This window comes from Salvelinus sp. IW2-2015, unplaced genomic scaffold, assembly GCF_002910315.2.
Source record: "Salvelinus sp. IW2-2015 unplaced genomic scaffold, ASM291031v2 Un_scaffold849, whole genome shotgun sequence".
NCBI lineage: Eukaryota > Metazoa > Chordata > Actinopteri > Salmoniformes > Salmonidae > Salvelinus > Salvelinus sp. IW2-2015.
Window position 1 is genome coordinate 6655 of NW_019942628.1, and position 21461 is coordinate 28115.

A 21461-nucleotide genomic window follows, 5' to 3' on the forward strand; every position below is an offset into this window, starting at 1 on the left:
AGATGTTGGTGGTTAGCCAGGTTAAAGATGTTGGTGTTAGCCAGGTTCAGGATGTTGGGGTTAGCCAGGTTCAGGATGTTGGGGTTAGCCAGGTTAAAGATGTTTGGGTTAGCCAGGTTAAAGATGTTTGGGTAGCCAGGTTAAAGATGTTGTGTTAGCCGGTTAAAGATTTGGGGTTAGCCAGGTTCAGGATGTTGGGGTTAGCCAGGTTAAAGATGTTTGGGTTAGCCAGGTTAAAGATGTTTGGGTTAGCCAGGTTAAAGATGTGGGGTTAGCCAGGTTCAAGATGTTTGGGTTAGCCAGGTTAAAGATGTTTGGGTTAGCCAGGTTAAAGATGTTGGGGTTAGCCAGGTTCAGGATGTTGGGTTAGCCAGGTTCAGGAGTTGGGGTTAGCCAGGTTAAAGATGTTTTGGGTTAAGCCAGGTTAAAGATGTTTGGGTTAGCCAGGTTAAAGATGTTGGTTAGCCAGGTTAAAGATGTTGGGTTAGCCAGGTTAAAGATGTTGGGGTTAGCCAGGTTAAAGATGTTGGGTTAGCCAGGTTAAAGATGTTGGGTTAGCCAGGTTCAGATGTTGGGGTTAGCCAGGTTAAAGATGTTGGTGTTAGCCAGGTTCAGGATGTTGGGGTTAGCCAGGTTCAGGATGTTGGGGTTAGCAGTTAAAGATGTTTGGTTAGCCAGGTTAAAGATGTTTGGGTTAGCCAGGTTAAAGAGATGTTTGGGTTAGCCAGGTTCAGATGTTGGGGTTAGCCAGGTAAAGATGTTTGGGTAAGCCAGGTTAAAGATGTTGGTGTTAGCCAGGTTCAGGATGTTGGGGTTAGCCAGGTTCAAGGATGTTGGGGTTAGCCAGGTTAAAGATGTTGGGGTTAGCCAGGTTCAGATGTGGGTTACCAGGTTCAGGATGGGTTAGCCAGGTTCAAGATGTTGGGGTTAGCCAGGTTAAAGATGTTGGGGTTAGCCAGGTAAAGATGTGGGGTTAGCCAGGTTAAAGATGTTGGGGTTAGCCAGGTTAAAGATGTTGGGGTTAGCCAGGTTAAGATGTTGGGGTTAGCCAGGTTAGTAGGTGTGATGATGTTGGTTTAGCCAGGTTAAAGATGTTGGGGTTACCAGGTTCAGGATGTTGGGGTTAGCCAGGTTCAGAGTTGGGTAGCCAGGTTAAGATGTTGGGGTTAGCCAGGTTCAGATGTTGGGTTAGCCAGGTTAAAGATGTTTGGGTTAGCCAGGTTCAGGATGTTGGGGTTAGCCAGGTTAAAGATGTTGGGTTCGCAGGTTCAGGATGTTGGGGTAGCCAGGTTAAAGATGTTGGTGTTAGCCAGGTTAAGATGTTGGTGTAGCCAGGTTCAGGATGTTTGGGTTAGCCACCCTCACGCTGAGCCTGGATTGAGTTAGCCTGAGAAATCCTGGATTGAGTTAGCCTGAGAAATCCCTGGATTGAGTTAGCCTGAGAAAGCCCTGGGTTGAGTAGCCTTGAGAGCCCTGGGTTGAGTTAACCTGAGAGAGCCCTGGTTGGGTTAGCCTGAGAGAGCCCTCTCTCCTCCCTGTGATTGGCTGCCAGCCCTGAGCTGCTGCTGCAGTAGGATTATGGAGGTGATTACTAATCCACACTTTGTTTTCATGGGTTAGGGTTCACTCACTCAGGCAGGGGGTTATGGCTACCACAGATAATACTGACTCTGTGTGGAACACACCCCAAAAAAACGAAAAATGTGTCCCAGTGTTTTATATGTGGAATACTAGTGTGAAATAGTTGAATCTGCACTGTGTGCTGAAATGTTGCATTAGCATCAACCAGCAACTTGCCATACTTGTCACACCACCATCAGGACACAGTTATAAGGTCTTCTCTCTCTCCTGTCCTGTCAGATCTGGTGTTTGGGGAATGAGAGCAGGTACCATATCAACCGTACGGTGGACGGCTCTACCTTCTCCTTGCTGATCTCCAGCCTGGCTCCAGGGATCCGTTACAGTGTGGAGGTCGCAGCCAGCACTGGGGCAGGCCCAGGGGTCAAGTCTGACGTCACCTACTTCCAGATAGGTGAGTGGAGGAGAACTCTGTTCTGCAATTCTCTGCAGGAGTTCCAAGTAAGATTATTCTCCCTCAGGTGGAAGAGGAGGAAGAGGAGGGATACGTCCTTCTACTATGTGTTCTCACTTGTTAACTCCGTACAGCGTGGATTCCAAGGCTTACTGCCTAATAACTTCCCCACCTTCTTTAACCGCAACGGCTGGAGAATAGTCAATGGACATTTTGTAGTATTGACTTCCCTTTAATCTCAGTCTGAAGAGCACTCTAATCCACCTTTTCAGTTGTCATATGAATATTAAAGGAGTATTATGACATCGTTCCATCCCTTCGTGTCCCTGCCTGCTCTCCTCTCTGTCTAGAACAGTGGTTAGATGTGTAATTGAAATGATTACCGTACCAATTATATCCACGTCAGCCCTCATATACAATCCTCGATGAGCATGATTGACAGTGACACTCATAATGTTAATCTATCTTAATCCCGTGTTTACCACTCTGTCAGTGTACAGCCTCAACGGTTTTCACCTGACTGACAGTGTGATGAAACGTGACTTGAGATTCCTGCTTGGCAGCAGGGCAGTGCCTGTAGCTTGGCTGCCCCACCCTGCTGGGATCTGATCTGCTCTGCTCCTTCTATTCTCCATTCAAGGAGGCAATGTTCTAGTGTTTAACAAGAGCAATAAACCAGGAACTCTGGCACAAGTGTGTGTTTTGAGATGGCATGTTTTTATTTAACCCTTTATTAACTTACCTGTCAAGATCACGATCCTGGAGGGTCTGGAAGATCCAATGTAGCACGTGTTTCTTCTTCTGACAGATCCCCTCTCTCTCCATATGTCATGTGGAGAGTCAAGACCAGATACAGTGCACGTGTAGTCTATGTATGTACAGTGTAGTACTGCTGATACCTGGCACGTCAGTCATGCCTTTACGTCCTTACACAGGATGCATTATAGCAACATGGGATGAATGTAATTCCATCTTCCCTCTTATAGCCCAGGCTATTCAAGATCCTACGTTTGAATCTGAGCTGCCACAAATCTGCTCACGGTAAAGGAGGAATAAATGATAACAACATGGAACAGCGGTGCTGGGTGCTTGGTAGAGGGACAGCTGTGTGACTGTGTGTGTTAAAGTGGGCTGGGATGGGCATGGAGAAGCAGGAAGCTGTGACTGATACAATTTCTTTCACTTGAGGACTTCCATCGGCGCCTGTTGCGTGTAAAAACGCGCCCGCGGGACCAGCGCTTCAACCTAATGCATTTGTCACACTTTGGGCTTGTTTGTGTCATGGCACAGCAGCCCAGATACCTGTAAAGTCCCTGAGGACTGTTTAGTCACATTGGTACTCTGCTTCCCTCCTCAGAGAAACAGGCATGAAATCCACATAGTAGTGGGGGAGGAGAGAAGAGAGAGAGATGGGTAGCAACACTGGAACTTTGGGAGACCCGTTTGCCTCTGACAGAGTGAGTCTGTAAAGAGAGAGAGAGAGAGGGAGAGAGATGGGTAGCAACACTGGAACTTTGGGGGACCCGTTTGCCTCTGACAGAGTGAGTCTGTAAATATTAAAGTGGTTGCATCATGAAACAAGAGAGAGAGAGAAAAAAGAGATGAAGAAAGTTAGAAACCAAGTTGAACATGAAGAAATTGCTTTGGGGAGACAAATGAGCACTCTTTCATGTGAGGCATGGGAGAGAAACACAGAGAGACTAGACAGATGATGAAGACAGGCGTTTGTTGTGTGATCACTTGTTCTGACGGTTCATTTTGAGTAGCAGACAAGTAGCAACAGCTAACAGAAAGACATACCCAAGTTACACATTCAAGTGCTATAGTGTGTTAATGACTAGTACTGTGTTTATATTAGTACTACTGTGACCTCATTCGGTGTAATTTACATTTAAGTCATTTAGCAGACACTCTTATCCAGAGCGACTTACAAATTGGAAAGTTCATACATATTCATCCTGGTCCCCCCGTGGGGAATGAACCCACAACCCTGGCGTTGCAAGCGCCATGCTCTACCAACTGAGCCACACGGGACCACGTAATAATAGCTAATAGAATGTTGCTAGGTGTGTGATCATACTTCTTTAAGTCTTCCTGGGTGTGTGGAGCATTTCAGGTAGTGTGCTTCCTGGTTCAACTCTGATACGAATAGATCATGTTTAAATCTCCTGGGTTGAGACCTTTTGTCTATTCATCTGCCATTGTTGACTGGGCTCAGTTCTGGGCTCAGTTCTGGGATCAGTTCTGAACGCCTTTTATAATAGAGCGAGACCGCTCCATCTCTACTGCTCCACAGCCCAGGCCCAGCCTTACATTCATCTGCAGAGTTGAAAGAAGTATTTTGTGTGTCCGAAGAAAAGAGAACGTTCATATTTATGCCCTTCGCTGACTTCATTTAGGTTTCTCTACCCCCTCCTTCATATCTTTCCCCGTTTCAGGCTTTTCCACTCGTTTTGAAGTTTCGCAGTGGTCTAAGGCACTGCATCTCAGTGCTAGAGGTGTCACTACAGAACCTGGTTTGATCCCAGGGTGTATCACAACCGGCTGTGATCGGGAGTCCCATAGGGCGGCGCACAATTGGCCTAGTGTCGTGAGGGTTTGGCCGGGGTAGGCCGTGTTTGTAAATAAGAATTTGCTCTTAACTGACTTGCCTAGTTAAATAAAGGTTGAATAAAAAAAATATATGATTATGTTAAGAATAACATGCCCTTTCTTTACTACTTCCCATTTCCTCCCTTCCTTTATCCTCCCTTGTTCTTTCCTGTGCACTTTCCGCCTCTGACACTTGACCTTCTCTCCCCCTCTTTTTTCTCTTACCATTTCCTATTCCTGCCCTCTCTCCTCTCACCTCCTCACCCTCCACCCCTTTTTCACCCCCATCCCATCCTCTCTACCCCTCTCCTCTCTCTCTCCTCTCCCCTCTCCTCTCCTCTCCTCTCCACTCCTCTCTCCTCTCACCTCTCACCTCTCACCTCTCTCCTCTCACCKCWCTCCTCWCYCCTCTCACCTCCTCAWCCTCCACCTCWWTKKCACCCTTCTCAAATTCCATCCTCTCTCCCCCTCTCCTCTCTCCCCCGGTAGACTCATTGGGGCGTATGACGGAGGGTGTGTTGGAGCCAGAGAACACCCTGTCCCAGCAGATCAGTGAGGTGGTGAAGCAGCCGGCCTTCATAGCGGGGATAGGAGCGGCCTGTTGGATCATCCTCATGGTGTTCAGTATCTGGCTCTACCGACAGCGTAAGAAGAGGAGTGGCCTCAGCACGAACTACGCAGGCATCCGCAAGGGTCAGTACAACATGCCTCACCTAATGGCAGCACACCTGATTCACTTGCTCAAAGTATCCTCAAGCACTGATCTAGGATCAGGTTAACAAACACCAAATGGAATAGTTAATAGGATGAAGAATAGAATAGCTGGTCTTGTATCAGTGATTAAGGGGCATTGTGTGATTCCTACTACTACTCCATCCATGTAGGGACTCTCATCTGAGCTCTCAATTGCAGCCCTCCATCCCATCCGTCTCCCCAGCAATCGCTCCGTCCCTCCCAGCAATCCATCCATCCCCTCCATCCCCTCCGTCTCCCCAGCAATCCCTCCGTCCCCTCCATCCCCTCCATCCTCCCAGCAATTCCCTCATCCCCTCCGTCCCATCCATCCCCTCAGGAATCCCTCCTCTCATATGAAAGTCTTGCATCATACTGTGCCATTTGAGTTGAGGTGAGGTCTAACATCTGAAAATAGTCCCTAGTACTTTGAGAAAGTTAAAAGCCCTTGAACATCTGCAGCTGAAAAATGGACCTGTCTCCTGCATAATGTCTTTCTATTCTGTTTTATATTTCTCTCTCTCTGATCCTGCCAGGGTGTTTTTGTGTGTGTAGTTCTTCTTTTGAAGTGCATCTTCCGGTCCCACCAGTTTCTGTTAGCAGTTCCCATCGGAATGTGTCTGGGAAGTGAGAACAACTTGCTACGACGAGCATAAATCAAGGAGAAACTAAAAAATGCTAAGCTTGAAGTATACTTTTATAATAGTTTTCAGTGAAAGCCTTTGATGCAAATGACTGTTAGAGTTTGAAACATTGTGTCATACTGTTGCAAGAGATTCTTTACCATACCACTGTGTTTTTCATTCTCTATCCACGGGTTTAGTACTCAGTATCAGATGCTCTGTGCTCTACAGGAGAGGACACTGCTTACCTCACCTGCAGTGGGTTTACCTGTTCCCATGTGACAGGGTTCAGTACATGCCAAACCTCTGCCCACAATAGTTTAAGGATATAAAGGAGTGTTGTCAGGCTCTCATTTCTCTGCTTCCTGGTTTAATATGTGGCTGGCTGCAGGCGATGCAGCTGCTGCCTGCCCACCTTCCCCATACCCTCCCCAAACCGACCTCCTTCTGCTGGGCTCAGGTACACTGCTGCCTGCCAGGGTCAGGAGAGGTACACCATTCAACCTAGAGACACGGACAATATACTGTTTTAAGTCTGAATCGACCTCTGTCATACTGATACTCTGCCTATTGAGAGTCATGGAAACCTGGATTAATCTAGAAACCCTGTCCTTGCTTTGGAAAACCTTTGTTTCTGGCCTTGGTGGTTTATACCCCGGAGCTCTATCATGGTTGAACATTAATATGGGTTTATGGTGAACATACTGGAGTTTGGTATCTCTACAGACTTACAGAACTTACTGCAGAGGCCTTGATTTGCATAAGGAATAAGGTCTCTGTGTATATGTTGGATGTTGACTGCATTGTGTGCTACAGTAGTGTGATTAAGTTCTGCTCTGTGTTGCTATGGTGAGACAGATGACGAGGTCCCAGGGTTGGTCATCTTCATGGGAAAGGATTGTGTGGTATGTTAAAAATAAATCAGTGCCCACATGTTATGCCCGCATACAAGGCTTTTAATACTAGAACAGCCTGGCCTCATGGGACCTCAGTTTGAGCCAATGAGCAGTCATTTCGACTGCAACGTTCTAACAGTGTAATACATATATTCAATATATGCTTTCGCAAAAATAATATTTTGGTGGTTAGAATTAGAATATAATTAAAACAATAGTATTTTCATAAGTTTATGTTACTGTAGACTATCTGCTGCCGGGTACTCAAGTGTAAAGTCACTGAAATCAAAGGGCAGTCAGAGCGGAACTTGTAGCCACACAGTAGGACCTCTGAAGACTTTGTGAGTACAGTATACTGCTGTGCCTGGAGAGAGAGAGGGCTACTGTAGAGGCTGAGATTGGGAGAGAGAGAGAGGGGCTAGTGTAGAGGCTGAGGTTGGGAGAGAGAGAGGGGCTACTGTAGAGGCTGAGGTTGGGAGAGAGAGAGAGGGGCTCACTGTAGAGGCTGAGTTTGGGAGAGAGAGAGGGGGCTACTGTAGAGGCTGAGGTTGGGAGAAGAGAGAGAGGCTACTGTAGAGCTGAGGTTGGGAGAGAGAGAGAGGGGTTACTGTAGAGGCTGAGGTTGGAGAGAGAGAGGGGCTACTGTAGAGGGCTGAGGTTGGTAGAGTGAGAGACCTGCTGTAGAGGCGAGTTGTAGAGAGAGATACTGCTGTAGAGGCTGAGGTTGGAGAGAAGAGAGCTACTGTAGAGGCTGAGGTTGGTAGAGAGAGAGAACGCTGTAAGAGGCTGAGGTTGGAGAGGAGAGAGGGCTACTGTAGAGGCTGAGGTTGGGAGAGAGAGAGAAGGCTACTGTAGAGGCTGAGGTTGGGAGAGAGAGAGAGGGGTTACTGTAGAGGCTGAGGTTGGGAGAGAGAGAGGGCTACTGTAGAGGCTGAGGTTGGTAGAGTGAGAGACTGCTGTAGAGGCTGAGGTTGGTAGAGAGAGATCCTGCTGTAGAGGCTGAGGTGGTAGAGAGAGAGGCTACTGTAGAGGCTGAGGTTGGTAGAGAGAGGAGAGGCTGTAGAGGCTGAGGTTGGTAGAGAGAGAGCTACTTGTAGAGGCTGAGGTTGGTAAGAGAGAGACTGCTGTAGAGGCTGAGGTTGGTAGAGAGAAGAGAGGCTGCTGTAGAGGCTGAGGTTGGTAGAGAGAGAAGGCTACTGTAGAGGCTGAGGTTGGTAGAGAGAGAGGCTACTGTAGAGGCTGAGGTGGTAGAGAGAGAGGCTACTGTAGAGGCTGAGGTTGGTAGAGAGAGAGGCTACTGTAGAGGCTGAGGTTGGTAGAGAGAGAGGCTACTGTAGAGGCTGAGTTGGTAGAGAGAGAGAGCTGCTGTAGAGGCTGAGTTTGGTAAGAGAGAGAGTATAGTAGGAGAGGCTGCTATAGAGGCCGATGGTTGGTAGAGAGAGAGATCGCTCTATATGAGGCCGAGGTTGGTAGAGAGAGAGGCTGCTGTAGAGGCTGAGTTTGGTAGAGAGAGAGGCTGCTGTAGAGGCTGAGTTTGGTAGAGAGAGAGAGTCTGCTATAGAGGCCGAGGTTGGTAGAGAGAGAGAGTCTGCTATAGAGGCCGAGGTTGGTAGAGAGAGAGAGTCTGCTGTAGAGGCCGAGGTTGGCTCCACACACCTTTAAGGAGCCCTTCCTTTTCTTCCAGAGGCGCCGAGCAGTGCATCAGTGTTTCCTCACATTAACTCTGTAACTCTCTGAGCTCATGTGGGCACAGCAGGCAAATATGTCTTTCTCTCTCTCTCTCAACCCCCTCTTTTTGCTCTTTAAAACCACAAGAGGCCATGGTCTTTGTTGGAACTGGTAACCAAGAATGTTTTGAGAAGAGAAGAAGAGTATAATTGCAACCACATGAAGCGCGTGTGTGTGCGTGCGCGCGTTCTTGGGTGTGTGCGTGGGTCTGTGTGACATTAGTACCACCGCCAAGATGTCTCATCCAGCCAGTGAATAAGCTGTCTGTGACGGTCTCTTGTCACTGTGGTTATTTGATTGATCTCAATCATGTTAATATTTCTCACGAGCACCTCGCATGCCAAGTGTCAATCTCTCTCCTCTTCAAAGCCGAAACGCAAACAGATAAAACATTCCAAATGGACCAATCTATTTGGCTGCTCTGAGCTTCAAGGGGAAAAGAGCAGGAATCCAAACAAGAGGAAATAATTGTGGCATTAAAGGGACATTTGAAAGGTTGTGTTAACATAAATTAACGGAGATGAAGAGGTGAGGACAGCTGTACATCAGTGATAGCTACTGTGCCTTCAGAAAGTAGTCATGCCCCTTCATACATATTCCACATCTTGTTGTGTTACAGCCTGAATTCAAAATTGATAAAAACATTTCTCACCCATCTACACACAAAACCCCATAATGACAAAGTGAAAAAATGTTTTTAGACATTTTAGCAAATTTGTTGAAAATAAAATGCAGAAATATCTAATTACAAAAGTAAGTATTCACACCCCTGACTCAATACTTTGTAGAGGCACCTTTGGCAGTGATTACAGCTGTGAGTCTTTCTGGGTAAGTTTCTAAGAGCTTTCCACACCTGGATTGTGCAATATTTGCCCATTATTCTTTTAACAATTATTCAAGCTCTGTCAAATTGATTGTTGATCATTGCTAGACAACCAGTAGATTTAAGGCAAAACTGTAACTCGGTCACTCAGGAACATTCACTGTCTTCTTGGTAAGAAACTCCAGTGTAGATTTGGCCTTATGTTTTAGGTTTGTAACGTTCTTCGTCGGGCGAAAGAGAGGAGGACCAAAATGCAGCGTGATGATTATCCATTTTAATAGAATAATTAACAACGAACAAAAACAATAAACCGACAAAATGAACGAAGACGAAACAGTCCCGTAACGTGAACACACACACACAGGAAAAGGAACAATCACCCACAACCCACAAAGACAAAACAGGCTACCTAAATATGGCTCCCAATCAGAGACAACGACTAACACCTGCCTCTGATTGAAAACCATATCAGGCCAAACACATAGAAACAGACAAACTAGACATACAACATAGAATGCCCACTCATATCACACCCTGACCAAACAAAACATAGAAACATACAACTCAAACTATGGTCAGGGCGTGACAAGGTTTTTGTCCACTGAAAGGTGAATTCACCTCACAGTGTCTGGTGGAAAGCAGATTGAACCAGAATTTCCTCTAGGATTTTGCCTGTGCTTATCTCCAATTCATTTATTTTTTATCCTGAACAACTCCCCAGTCCTCCACGATTACAAGCATACCCATAACATGATGCAGCGACCCCTATGCTTAAACATATGTGGAGAGTGGTACTCAGTAATGTGTTGTGTTGGATTTGCCCCAAATGTAACACTTTGTATTCAGGACAAAAAAGTGAATTGTTTTTCAATTTTTTTTGCAGTATTACTATAGTGCCTTGTTGCTAACAAGATGCCAGTTTTGGAATATTTTTCTGTAGAGGCTTCCTTCTTTTCACTCTGTCAATCAGGTTAGTATTGTGGAAAGGGAAAGGGAAAAAGGGATACCTAGTCAGTTGTACAACTGAATGCATTCAACTGAAATGTGTCTTCCACATTTAAGCCAAGGTTGGGAACAGTGAGTTAACTGCCTTGCTCAGGGTGGTAACTAAAATGTTGTTGCCCCATCCTCATTTTGCTCCTATCACAGCCATTCAACTCTGTAATTGTTTTAAAGTCACCATTGGCCTCGTGGTGAAATCCCTGAGCGGTTTCCTTCCTCTCCGGCAACTGAGTTACTTTGTAGTGACTGGTGTGTTGATACACCATCAAAAGTATAATTAATAACTTCACCATGCTCAAAGGGATATTCAATTATTCTGGGGTGAATTGAAATTGACAACAACAAAAACAACAACTAACACGTACTTAATAAAAATGAAATGTTTAAAATATATAAATAATAATAATTATCCGACCTAATACATTTTATAAGAGGATAAACAAAGATAGAGAAAATTGAGTGATTGAACTAATTTGAAGTCGGGTTTTAATCTCCTTGCAATCTCCTCCTATCTTGTTTGAAGAGAGAAAGGTACACTTCTATATGAGTATTAAGCAGCTTGTTGTGATATGAGGTGTAATGCATCATGATGAACGGATATCAAAACCGTTGGGCAAAATTACGTTCAATGATGAGACAACCCATTCCCACAAATGTTTCATGTTTAATATGTGCTGCCAGTTACTGCTGATGGATGGAGCACCGTGCTCAACGATGCCTGCCAAAATGGTTAAACTGGCCAATGATCAGATACATATATACATTCAAATACTCAGATCTAATTCTGTACTAGTCAGGATTTGAAACATCGTAGTGGTGTTAGAAGCTTTAGAGAGGGGAAATTAACACCAAAAGAGAAGGTAACTAATTCTGCACTAAACAGGACTTGAATCAACAAAATAGTGTTTTCAACATTTTCCGGTAGTGCTCTCAGTCCCTGGCAAGGTGTTGCACAAGCAGTGTTACAACACACCATGTAATGTTTCAAAACATCTCAGGATGATGTGTTTCAATACTCCAGCAAAGTTAAGGTTTGTTTCCTTTGCGTTAGTTTTGATGTTACAAACACAATGAAGAGAACCCTGTTGTGTGTATCTCATTGGATTCAAGAGGAATATACATGTTGCTATTTTATGTTATATTAATTGGGTTTTTCTCTCTCTTTCCTCTTTCTTGGGCCTCTGCTTCAACCTACAGTGCCATCCTTTACCTTCACTCCTACAGGTAAGCACTCCTGATAACTCTTGGCTTCATTTCATAGCACCTTCTCTATGAAATCTCATAACAGTCCGCCTTTCAATGCAAGACTGCACTCACTGAGTCACACAGGGATGGCCTGAACAACTCTAGCAGTCATTCTGCTCAGTCAGTCGGAAGACACACTCTTTGGTTAAAAATACTAAGCCACAAGAAAGGGAGCAGTGTGGTGTGAGGTTTAAAGAACTATAACAGAGATGTTTTACCAACTGGTGCAGGCAGTGCGTTCAGAGGTAAGCACTTAAAGAGGAGCGAGCCGTGCCATCCATGCTACTAAGAAACTGTTAAAACTGGCGGGGACTTGATCAAAGGGCTGCTGCTGCCCGCCTCTCTGCCTCTGATGGCATTTAGGATGATGACACATCTCCAGTCACATGGACCGATTAGACAGAGCTGTGGACAGGGAGAAAGGAGCGACTGAGGGTAGATGTGAACTGGACTGACACGGACATAACAGAGCACTCTCTCTCTCTTTCTGTATGTTTCTCTCTCTCTCTCTTTCTGTCTACTCTCTCTCTCTTTCTGTCTACTCTCTCTCTCTTTCTGTCTACTTCTCTCTCCTCATCCTCCTCTCTCTCTCCTCTCTCTCTCTCATCCTCTCATCTCTCTCGCTCCTCGTCTCTCTCCTCTCATCTCCTCTTCTCTCTCTCTCCATCATCCCCTCTTCCCTCTCTCCACTCTCTACCACCCTCTCTCCTCGCCCGAGATGTGTGTGTAGTTGGCTTTGTGTCACACACACCTGTGCTCATCCTTGTAAATCAGAGAGAGAGCAAAAGAAGAGTGAGAGAGAGAGAGAAGTGAGAGAAAAGAAGAAAGAGAGAAGAAGAAGGAAGAGGGGAGTTATGTGGGCTTGTGGTTATGGTGACTAATCCCATCTGTGCAGAGCAGAGGCTTGTATCTAAACTGTGCAGATTGTTTTTTCTCCTCTCGTCAGCTTTTGGGCCCTAGGATCACGTCTAATAGTTTGAGTGTTTCAGTCCTCGTTTCTGAACTGCTGCGAACTCTTTCAGGTGAAACCTATCTCATCAGCTGGTAGTTTTTGGGCCAGTTCCTTAATGCTTGAGGTTAGAGTTCTGGCTTGTCTAGGGGTTTACAATCCTAGAAGCTGCCGTGACGCTGCCGGTAAGGCAGGATGTTGTCAGTGCTAATCTTCCACTAATGCTGATTTGAGAAGGCACTACATGTTTTCGTTGTGGAATCCTGAATGCTCTGAATGCCCTATATACAGATGCCAAATGTAGACTTTCTCTCTCTCAACAGGAGAGGGGAGAGAGCGAGAGAGACGAGCGAGAGACTTTTGACTTTTTGTCTTTCTTTAATGAAACATCTAAATTTCAAATTAAAACCTCACCTCCCCTTAAAATAAACACTGAAATATATCTGTACTGCATACATGTACCATACTCACCTTCCCTGACACACGATACAAAAACACACCACACATCACAATAACCAAAAAACCTCACCACTTCTACAAATCGTATTTCCAAAACATCTTCCCAGCTGTACAGACAGCCCCCCAACACACCATACAGTGGGCAAAAAAGTATTTAGTCAGCCACATTGTGCAAGTTCTCCCACTTAAAAAGATGAGAGAGGCCTGCAATTTTCATCATAGGTACACTCAACAAAATGAGAAAAAGAATTCCAGAAAATCACATTGTAGGATTTTTTATGAATTTATTAGCAAATTATGGTGGAAAATAAGTATTTGGTCAATAACAAAAGTTTATCTCAATACTTTGTTAATTACCCTTTGTTGGCAATGACAGAGGTCAAACGTTTTCTGTAAGTCTTCACAGGTTTTCACACACTGTTGCTGGTATTTTGGCCCATTCCTACATGCAGATCTCCTCTAGAGCAGTGATGTTGGGGCTGTTGCTGGGCAACACAGACTTCAACCTCCCTCCAAAGATTTTCTATGGGGTTGAGATCTGGAGACTGGCTAGGCCACTCCAGGACCTTGAAATGCTTCTTACGAAGCCACTCCTTCGTTGCCGGGGGGTGTGTTTGGGATCATTGTYATGCTGAAAGACCCAGCCACGTTTCATCTTCAATGCCCTTGCTGATGGAAGGAGGTATGTAACTGCCCCAATAGAGGGCATCCTTGTCTAATGCACCGCCTCACCGAGACTGGACTACTGAGCCCGCCTCCCAACTTGGCCATACATGACGCCCCAGCATACAACATCTTCACAAAGTCAAAAACCTTTCCCAAAACCCAAAACCAGACATCACATTAAACAGATACTCATGGTCCACTCTAATAAAAGCCTTCTCTTGATCTAAAGAGACCAGTCCAAAGTTCACATTAGAACCTCTCGACAAGTTCAACATGTTCCTGATTAAGAACAAGTTGGCTTCACCGCTCTGTCTTTCCAAACCAAAGAAGAAGGACCTGGGAGCTTCCATCTCCTTGAGTATGGAGAACCTAGCTCTTACAAGTGCTCCCTTTGCTTTAACCTGGAAAAAGCTGCCCAGGTCCCTACGTAATTCAGCTAAATCAGCCTGGAGGCCTACATTGCCTTGCCCCACCATCTCTACCTCCACCTCACTGATACTACGCTCGAGTTCCCCCAATACTCTCCTAGCCTCTGAGGATGAGAGAGCTGTATACTGTTGACAGAAAAGCCGAATTTGGGCTTTCCCCACATCCCACCATTGACTCAGAGACTCATACTCCTGTCTTCACTGCCCCCACCTTTCCCAAAATGTCTGGAAACCTGAGCACAAAGTGTTATCTTGTAAGAGCTTTACATTAAACTTCCAATAGGATGCCTGCCGAGGCCCTGGTGAAATTGACAGCCGAGCCATGGTTATGTGATGATCTGAAAACCCCACCGAGAGAATGGTACCGACCAACAGCCTATTGCTCTGATTCCTGGACACGTAAAAATGTATACTGTCTTGTGTTGGGATGTTTAGTTCTCCAAACATCCACCAGGCTGAACTGATTAATGATGCCCCTTAACACTCCCACTGACACTGAATGAGGCTCTTCCCCATTTCTGTCTTTCGTAAAATCCATTGTACAGTTCCAGTCCTCGCCGATCACCAGCGTCTCATCAGGCGCTACCTGTGAGAGTTCCTGTCTAAGATAGATAGAACCCCTCTCTCTACCTGTGTTAGGTGCATACACATTTATAAAGACAAAACCCATGTTGTTAACCTCTCTGGTACAAGTGGGACGCTAGCGTCCCAGCTCGACAACAGCCAGTGGAATTGCAGGGCGCCAAATTCAAAACAGAAATCCCATAATTAAAATTCCTCAAACATACAAGTATTATCCACAATTTTAAAGATAAACTTCTTGTAAATCCAACCACAGTGTCTGATTTCAAAAAGGCTTTACTGCGTAAGCACACCATGAGATTATGTTAGGTCAGCACCTTGTCACAGAAAACCATACAGACATTTTTCCAACCAAAGAGAGGAGTCACAAAAAGCAGAAATAGAGATAAAATTAATCACTAACCTTTGATGATCTTCATCAGATGCCACTCATAGGACTTTATGTTACACAATACATTTATGTTTTGTTCTATAAAGTTCATATTTATATCCAAAAATCTCAGTTTACATTGGCGCGTTATGGTCAGAAATGCATTGTCTCAAACAAACATCCGATGAAAGTGCAGAGAGCCACATCAAATTACAGAAATACTCATCATAAACAAAAAGATCAAGTTAAAAGATAAACTTCTCCTTAATGCAACCGCTGTGTCAGATTTCAAAAAGGCTTTACGGAGAAAGCACACTTTGCGATTATGTTAGGTCAGCACCTAGCCACAGAAACCCATACAGCCATTTTCCAGCCAAGTTGAGTGTCACAAAAATCAGAAATAGCATGAAAATTAATCACTTACTTTTGATGATATTCATCTGGTGGCACTCCCAGGTCTCCATGTTAGACAATACATGTTTGTTTTGTTCGATAATGTCCCTCTTTATGACCAAATACCTCCTTTTTGTTTGCGCGTTTTTTGACTAAAAGTTTTAAAGTACAATAAAAGTTAATAGAAACATGCCAAACGATGTTTAAAATCAATCCTCCGGTTGTTTTTGTCATAAATAATCAATAATATTTAAACCGGACAAAAGCTTCGTCAATAGGAAAGGAGAAACAAGAAAGGCGCGTTCCCGATCAGGCGCATGGCTGATGAATGGAAATTTCCTCTGGCCACTGATTGAAAGTGCTGTATCTCCCTCATTTTTCAGAGTAAACGCCTGAAACAATGCCTAAAGACTGGCCACATGTAGAGGAAGCCACAGAGCTCATGCACTGGGTCCTAAGTCTTTGTATGGTGGATAGGCTTTCAATGGAAAAACAGCCTTTCAAAACAAGAGTACTTCCTGGTTAGATTCTCCTCGGGTTTTTGCCTGTAATATCAGTTCTGTTATACTCACATACATTATTTTAACAGTTTTGGAAACTTTAGAGTGTTTTCTATCCAAATCTACTAATTATATGCAAATCCTATATTCTGGGCCTGAGTAGCAGGCAGTTTAATTTGGGCACGCTTTTCATCCAAAATTCCAATTGCTGCCCCCTACCCTAGTGAAGTTAATTTCTGCTTTTACAACAAGCAGCCTACACACCTCCTTTGAGGAGCAAATTTTTACAGACAGACCCGGTACAAAAAGGAATGCCACCCCAGCACTAGAATTTGTCCCATGGCTCAACACACTTGCCCCTTTCCACCAGAGCCCCCAATCGACTTCATTCACCACATCACTATGTGTCTCCTGCAGAAACAAAACCTGTACTTTTTTTTTGTTTTACATATTCACCCAACACACTTCTCTTTCCCGTATCTCTGGCGACATTTTATATTGAGCGAGCCTACCCGAAGAGTCTCCATAAGCCAGCAAAGAAAAAGACCAATAGCAAAGCTCAAAATGCCACAGTGCCAGAAAGAAACTATTCATCTAAACAGCGTCTGAAGGTCGACCCTTACTCACTGTTGTGACCCACTTCTTCAACCTAAACTGTTTCCTGGGTGAGAGGACACCATGCCTCACTTTAAAATGCACATTTAGTTGTTGCTCATTGTTATTCACTAACATGAACACTTGCCTCCGGAATGAAACAACATGCTTAACGGCATCTGCCTGAAAACCTGCTGACAGAACACGGAAACCGCTAGCAAACTTACCGAAACCACTCAGCTCTTTCCTGATTTGATCATCCGTAAGAAACGGAGGCAAATTTGCAACTACCACCCTTGTCAAAGAGGTATATTGAGGCGAAATTGGCACCAACACAACCCTTACAAATATTCCACTAGCAATTAGCCTACCAACCCAATGTCTTTTCATGAACAAAATGACAGCTTTATTCATTCTAGAAGCAGAATGTATAAATTCAGCTCCAACCTGTTCACCGACCGCGAGCAGAACCTCCTCCACTTTAACTCCGTTCTCAGGAACATACCTGAATCCATGCCGTATCGACAGCGTCTCTTCCGCGCTAGGCTGAGAAGCCATCTCGCATACCACACCTTCCAAACTCCAGGCAACTAACTCTGTCCTCTTCCACCCTAATTTTGAAAAAATCTGTGGATACCGCTTAAACAAATAGTGCATTAACCCTCCACCATAGAATTTTTTTTAAAGACCAAGACAGAATCCAGAAAAAAGTTAGGACAGAGCTCTCCACACCAAACACTCAAACTCCAAAAAACTCCCAGCATGCACTGCAAGAGAGAGAGAGAGAGAGACTGTGAGGAAGGTTACTTACCGAGCACAGTGAGCTCAGCGATCTCACTCTCCCTCTCTCCCACCATATTGGTCCCAACACACACATACTTCCCAGCGTCGCTTTTTCTGGCATTGGTTATCATCAGCTTTCCTCCCCGGATCTGAGGAACGAGAGAAAAGGTTCGACCAGAACTGCACGCCTAACATTGCAAAGCATCTCTCAGTATAAAAGCGTTGTATTTCCTCACCATTGAAGTTATGAGTCTTTGCAAAACCATGACCAAAGATATTCAGAGTTTTAAAAAACTCCATCTGTCATGTTTTGATGGGAGTATAAATTCACAAATTAATCTTAGTGAGCCATGTACTGTATGTCCTGAGGTCCCAGAGATAGAAAGCCAAAGTACTGTACTACTGTACTCAGCCAGCCAGCCCAAAAACCCTCCCACCCCTTCCTCAGAGAAGAGATTGTAATTAAAGTTGGAGTTTATCTCTCCTTCACACCGGCAGCTTAAAGCTCCTTGAAAGAGTCCAACTTCCAGCGCACTGCGCTTCAAACACACGCCAGCCATGGCAGGAGACCAAAGCACTGTGCAGCCCCCTGCCTAATCCTCTTACCACACATACCCTGTCACAGTGACAACAGTCTCCAACCCATTACACACGGGATGTAGTACACACACACACACACACCACACAACACACACACAACCACACACACACACACACACACACACACACACACACACACACACACACACACACACACACACACACACACACACACACACAACACACACACACACACACACACCACACACACACACACATACACACAAAAATATCACACACTGCCACATACAAACACAGGCTTACAGGAAAGACAAACACACTCCATGTTTTGTGTGTTTTGATAAGCCTGTTTACTCTGATGACGATTGGTGATTATGGTGTTCATGTCTGTACCTTTCTCTGTCTCTCTGTTCTCAGTGGCGTACCAGAGAGGGGGAGAGGCTGTCAGCAGTGCTGGAAGGTAAGAAACATGATCTGCTATGAGAGGGAGTGTTGTCTACATGTCTACTAGTAGAGGGAGTGTTGTTACATGTCTACCTATAAGAGGGAGTGTTGTTACATGTCTACTATAAGAGGGAGTGTGTCTAGTTTTATGAGGGAGGTTGTCTACATGTCTATAGTATAGTGGGTGTTTTGTCTACATGTTACTAGTAGAGGGAGGTGTTGTCTACATGTCTACTATAAGAGGATGTGTCTACTGTCCCTATGAGGGGAGTGTTGTCTACATGTCTACTAGTAGAGGGGTGGTTGCGTTAGATGTCTACTAATAAGAGGGAGTGTTGTCTACATGTCTCCTATGAGAGGGAGTGTGTGTCTACATGTCTACTAGTAGAGGGATTGTTGTCTACATGTCTACTAGTAGAGGGAGTGTTGTCTACATGTCTACTATGAGAGGGAGTGGTTGTCTATCTATGAGAGGGAGTGTTGTCTACTATGAGAGGGAGTGTTGGTCTACTATGAGAGGGAGTGTTGTCTACTATGAGAGGGAGGGTTGTCTTATGAGAGGGAGTGTGTCTACCGAAGGTGTTGTCTCAGTCTCTGGTAAAGGGAGTGTTGTCTTACATGTCTCCTATGAAGGGAGTGTTGTCTACATGTCTACTAGTAGAGGGATTCGTGTCTACATGTCTACTAGTAGAGGGAGGGTTGTCTACATGTCTACTGTAGAGGGAAGGTTGTCTACTATGTCTACTATGAGAGGGAGTTGTCTACATGTCTACTAGTAGAGGGAGTGTTGTCTACATGTCTACTAGTAGACAGGGAGTGTTGTCTACATGTCTACTATAAGAGGGAGTGTTGTCTACATGTCTACTCTATGAGGGAGTGTTGTCTACATGTCTACTAATACATAGGGAGTGTTGTCTACATGTCCTACTATGAGGGAGTGTGTCTAATGTCACTATAGAGGGAGTGTTTGTCTACATGTCTACTATAGAGGGAGTGTTGTCTACATGTCTACTATAATAGGGAGTGTTGTCTACATGTTCTACTGAAGAGGGAGTGGTGTACTACATGTCTGCTATGAGAGGGAGTGTTGTCTACATGTCTACTATAAGAGGGAGTGTTTACTGTTTACTATAAGAGGGAGTGTTGTCTACATGTCTACTATAGAGGGAGTGTTGTCTACTATGTAGAGGGAGTGTTGTCTACTATGAGAGGGGAGTGTTTGTCTACTATGGAAGGGAGTGTTGTCTACTATGAGAAGGAGTGTGACTATGAGAGGGAGTGTTGTTCATGTCTACTAGTGAGGGAGTGTTGTACATTCTACTATAGAGGAAGTGTTGTCTACATGTCCTAGAGGAGTGTGTCACATGTCTACTGTAGAGGATGTTGTCTACATGTCTACTAGTAGAGAGGTTGTCTACATGTCTACTATGAAGGGAGTGTTGTCGTACATGTCTACTAGTAGAGGGAGTGTGTCTACATGTCTACGCTACTGAGAGGGAGTGTTTTGTCTACATGTCTACTAGTAGAGGGAGTGTTTGTCTACATGTCTACTAGATAAAGGGAGTGTTGTTCTACATGTCTACTATGAGATGGGTGTTGTCTACATGTCTGCTTATGAGAGGGAGTGTGTCTAATGTCTACTATAGAGGGAGTGTTGTCTATATGTCTATCTGATAGAGGGAGTGTTGTCTACATGTCTACTATAAGAGGGAGTGTTGTCTACATGTCTACTATGAGAGGTGAGTGTTGTCTACATGTCTACTATTAGAGGGAGTGTTGTCTACATGTCTTACTTGAGAGGAGTGTTGTCTACATGTCTCTATTAAGAGGGAGTGTTGTCTACATGTCTACTATGAGAGGGAGTGTTGTCTAACATGTCTGCTATGAGAGGGAGTGTTGTCTACATGTCTACTATAGAGGGAGTGTTGTCTACAGTCTCTATGAGAGGGAGTGCTTGTCTACATGTCTACATAAGAGGAGTGTTTTACATGTCTACTATAGAGGGAGTGTGTGTCTACATGTCTCTAGTAGACGGGAGTGTTGTCTACATGTCTACTATGAGAGGGAGTGTTGTCTACTATGAGAGGAGTGTCTGTCTACTATGAGAGGGAGTGTTGTCTAACTATTGAGAGGGGAGTGTGTTACTGTCACTAGAAGGGAGTGTTGACTACATGTCTACTATGAAGGGAGTGTTGTCTACATGTCTCCTATGAGGGGAGTAGTTGTCTACATGTCTACTAGTAGAGGGAGTTTGTCTACATGTCTACTAGTAGAGGGGATGTTGTCTACACATGTCTACTATGAGAGGGAGTGTTGTCTACATGTCTCCTAGTGAGAGGAGTGTCGTCTACATGCTCTACTAGTAAGAGGGAGTGTTGTCTACATGTCTAACTAAGAGAGGAAGGATGTGTCTACATGTCTGTATGAGAGGAGTTTGTCCGTCTACAATGTTCTACTATTCATGGGAGTGTTGTCTACATGTCTGCTATGAGAGGGAGTGTTTGTCTACATGAGTCTACTTATAAGAGGGCAGTGTTGTCTACATGTCTGCTATGAGAGGGACTGTTGTCTACATGCTCTCCTAGTAGAGGGAGTGTTGTCTACATGTCTACTATAAGATGGAGTGTTGTCTACATGTCTAATGTGAGACGGGAGTGTTTGTCTACATTGTCTCTAAGTAGAGGAGTGTTGTCTACAATGTTACTATAAGAGGGAGTGTTGTCTACTTTACTATGAGAGGGAGTGTTGTCTACATGTTCTGCTATGAGAGGGCTGTTTGTCTACATTGGTCTCCTATGAGAGGGAGTGTTGTCTACTGTTACCTAGTACGGGAGTGTGCCAGTCTACTAGTAGAGGGATGTTGTCTACATGTCTACTATAGTGTTACTATGAGGAGGGCTGTTGTCTAAATGTCTACTATGAGAGGGAGTGTTGCTACATGTCTACTAGTAGAGGGAGTGTTGTCTACCATGTCTACTATAAGAGGGAGTGTTGTCTACATGTCTGACTATGAGAGGAGTGTTGTCTACATTCTCCTAGTAAGGGGAGTGTTGTTACAT

The 21461-nt window shown here is 44.6% G+C and overlaps 1 pseudogene; it reads left to right on the forward strand.

Moving 5' to 3' along the window:
* Window positions 1-1860: 1860 nt before the first annotated feature.
* LOC112069018 (roundabout homolog 1-like) overlaps window positions 1861-21461 on the forward strand; it is a 55490-nt pseudogene continuing 35889 nt past the window's right edge.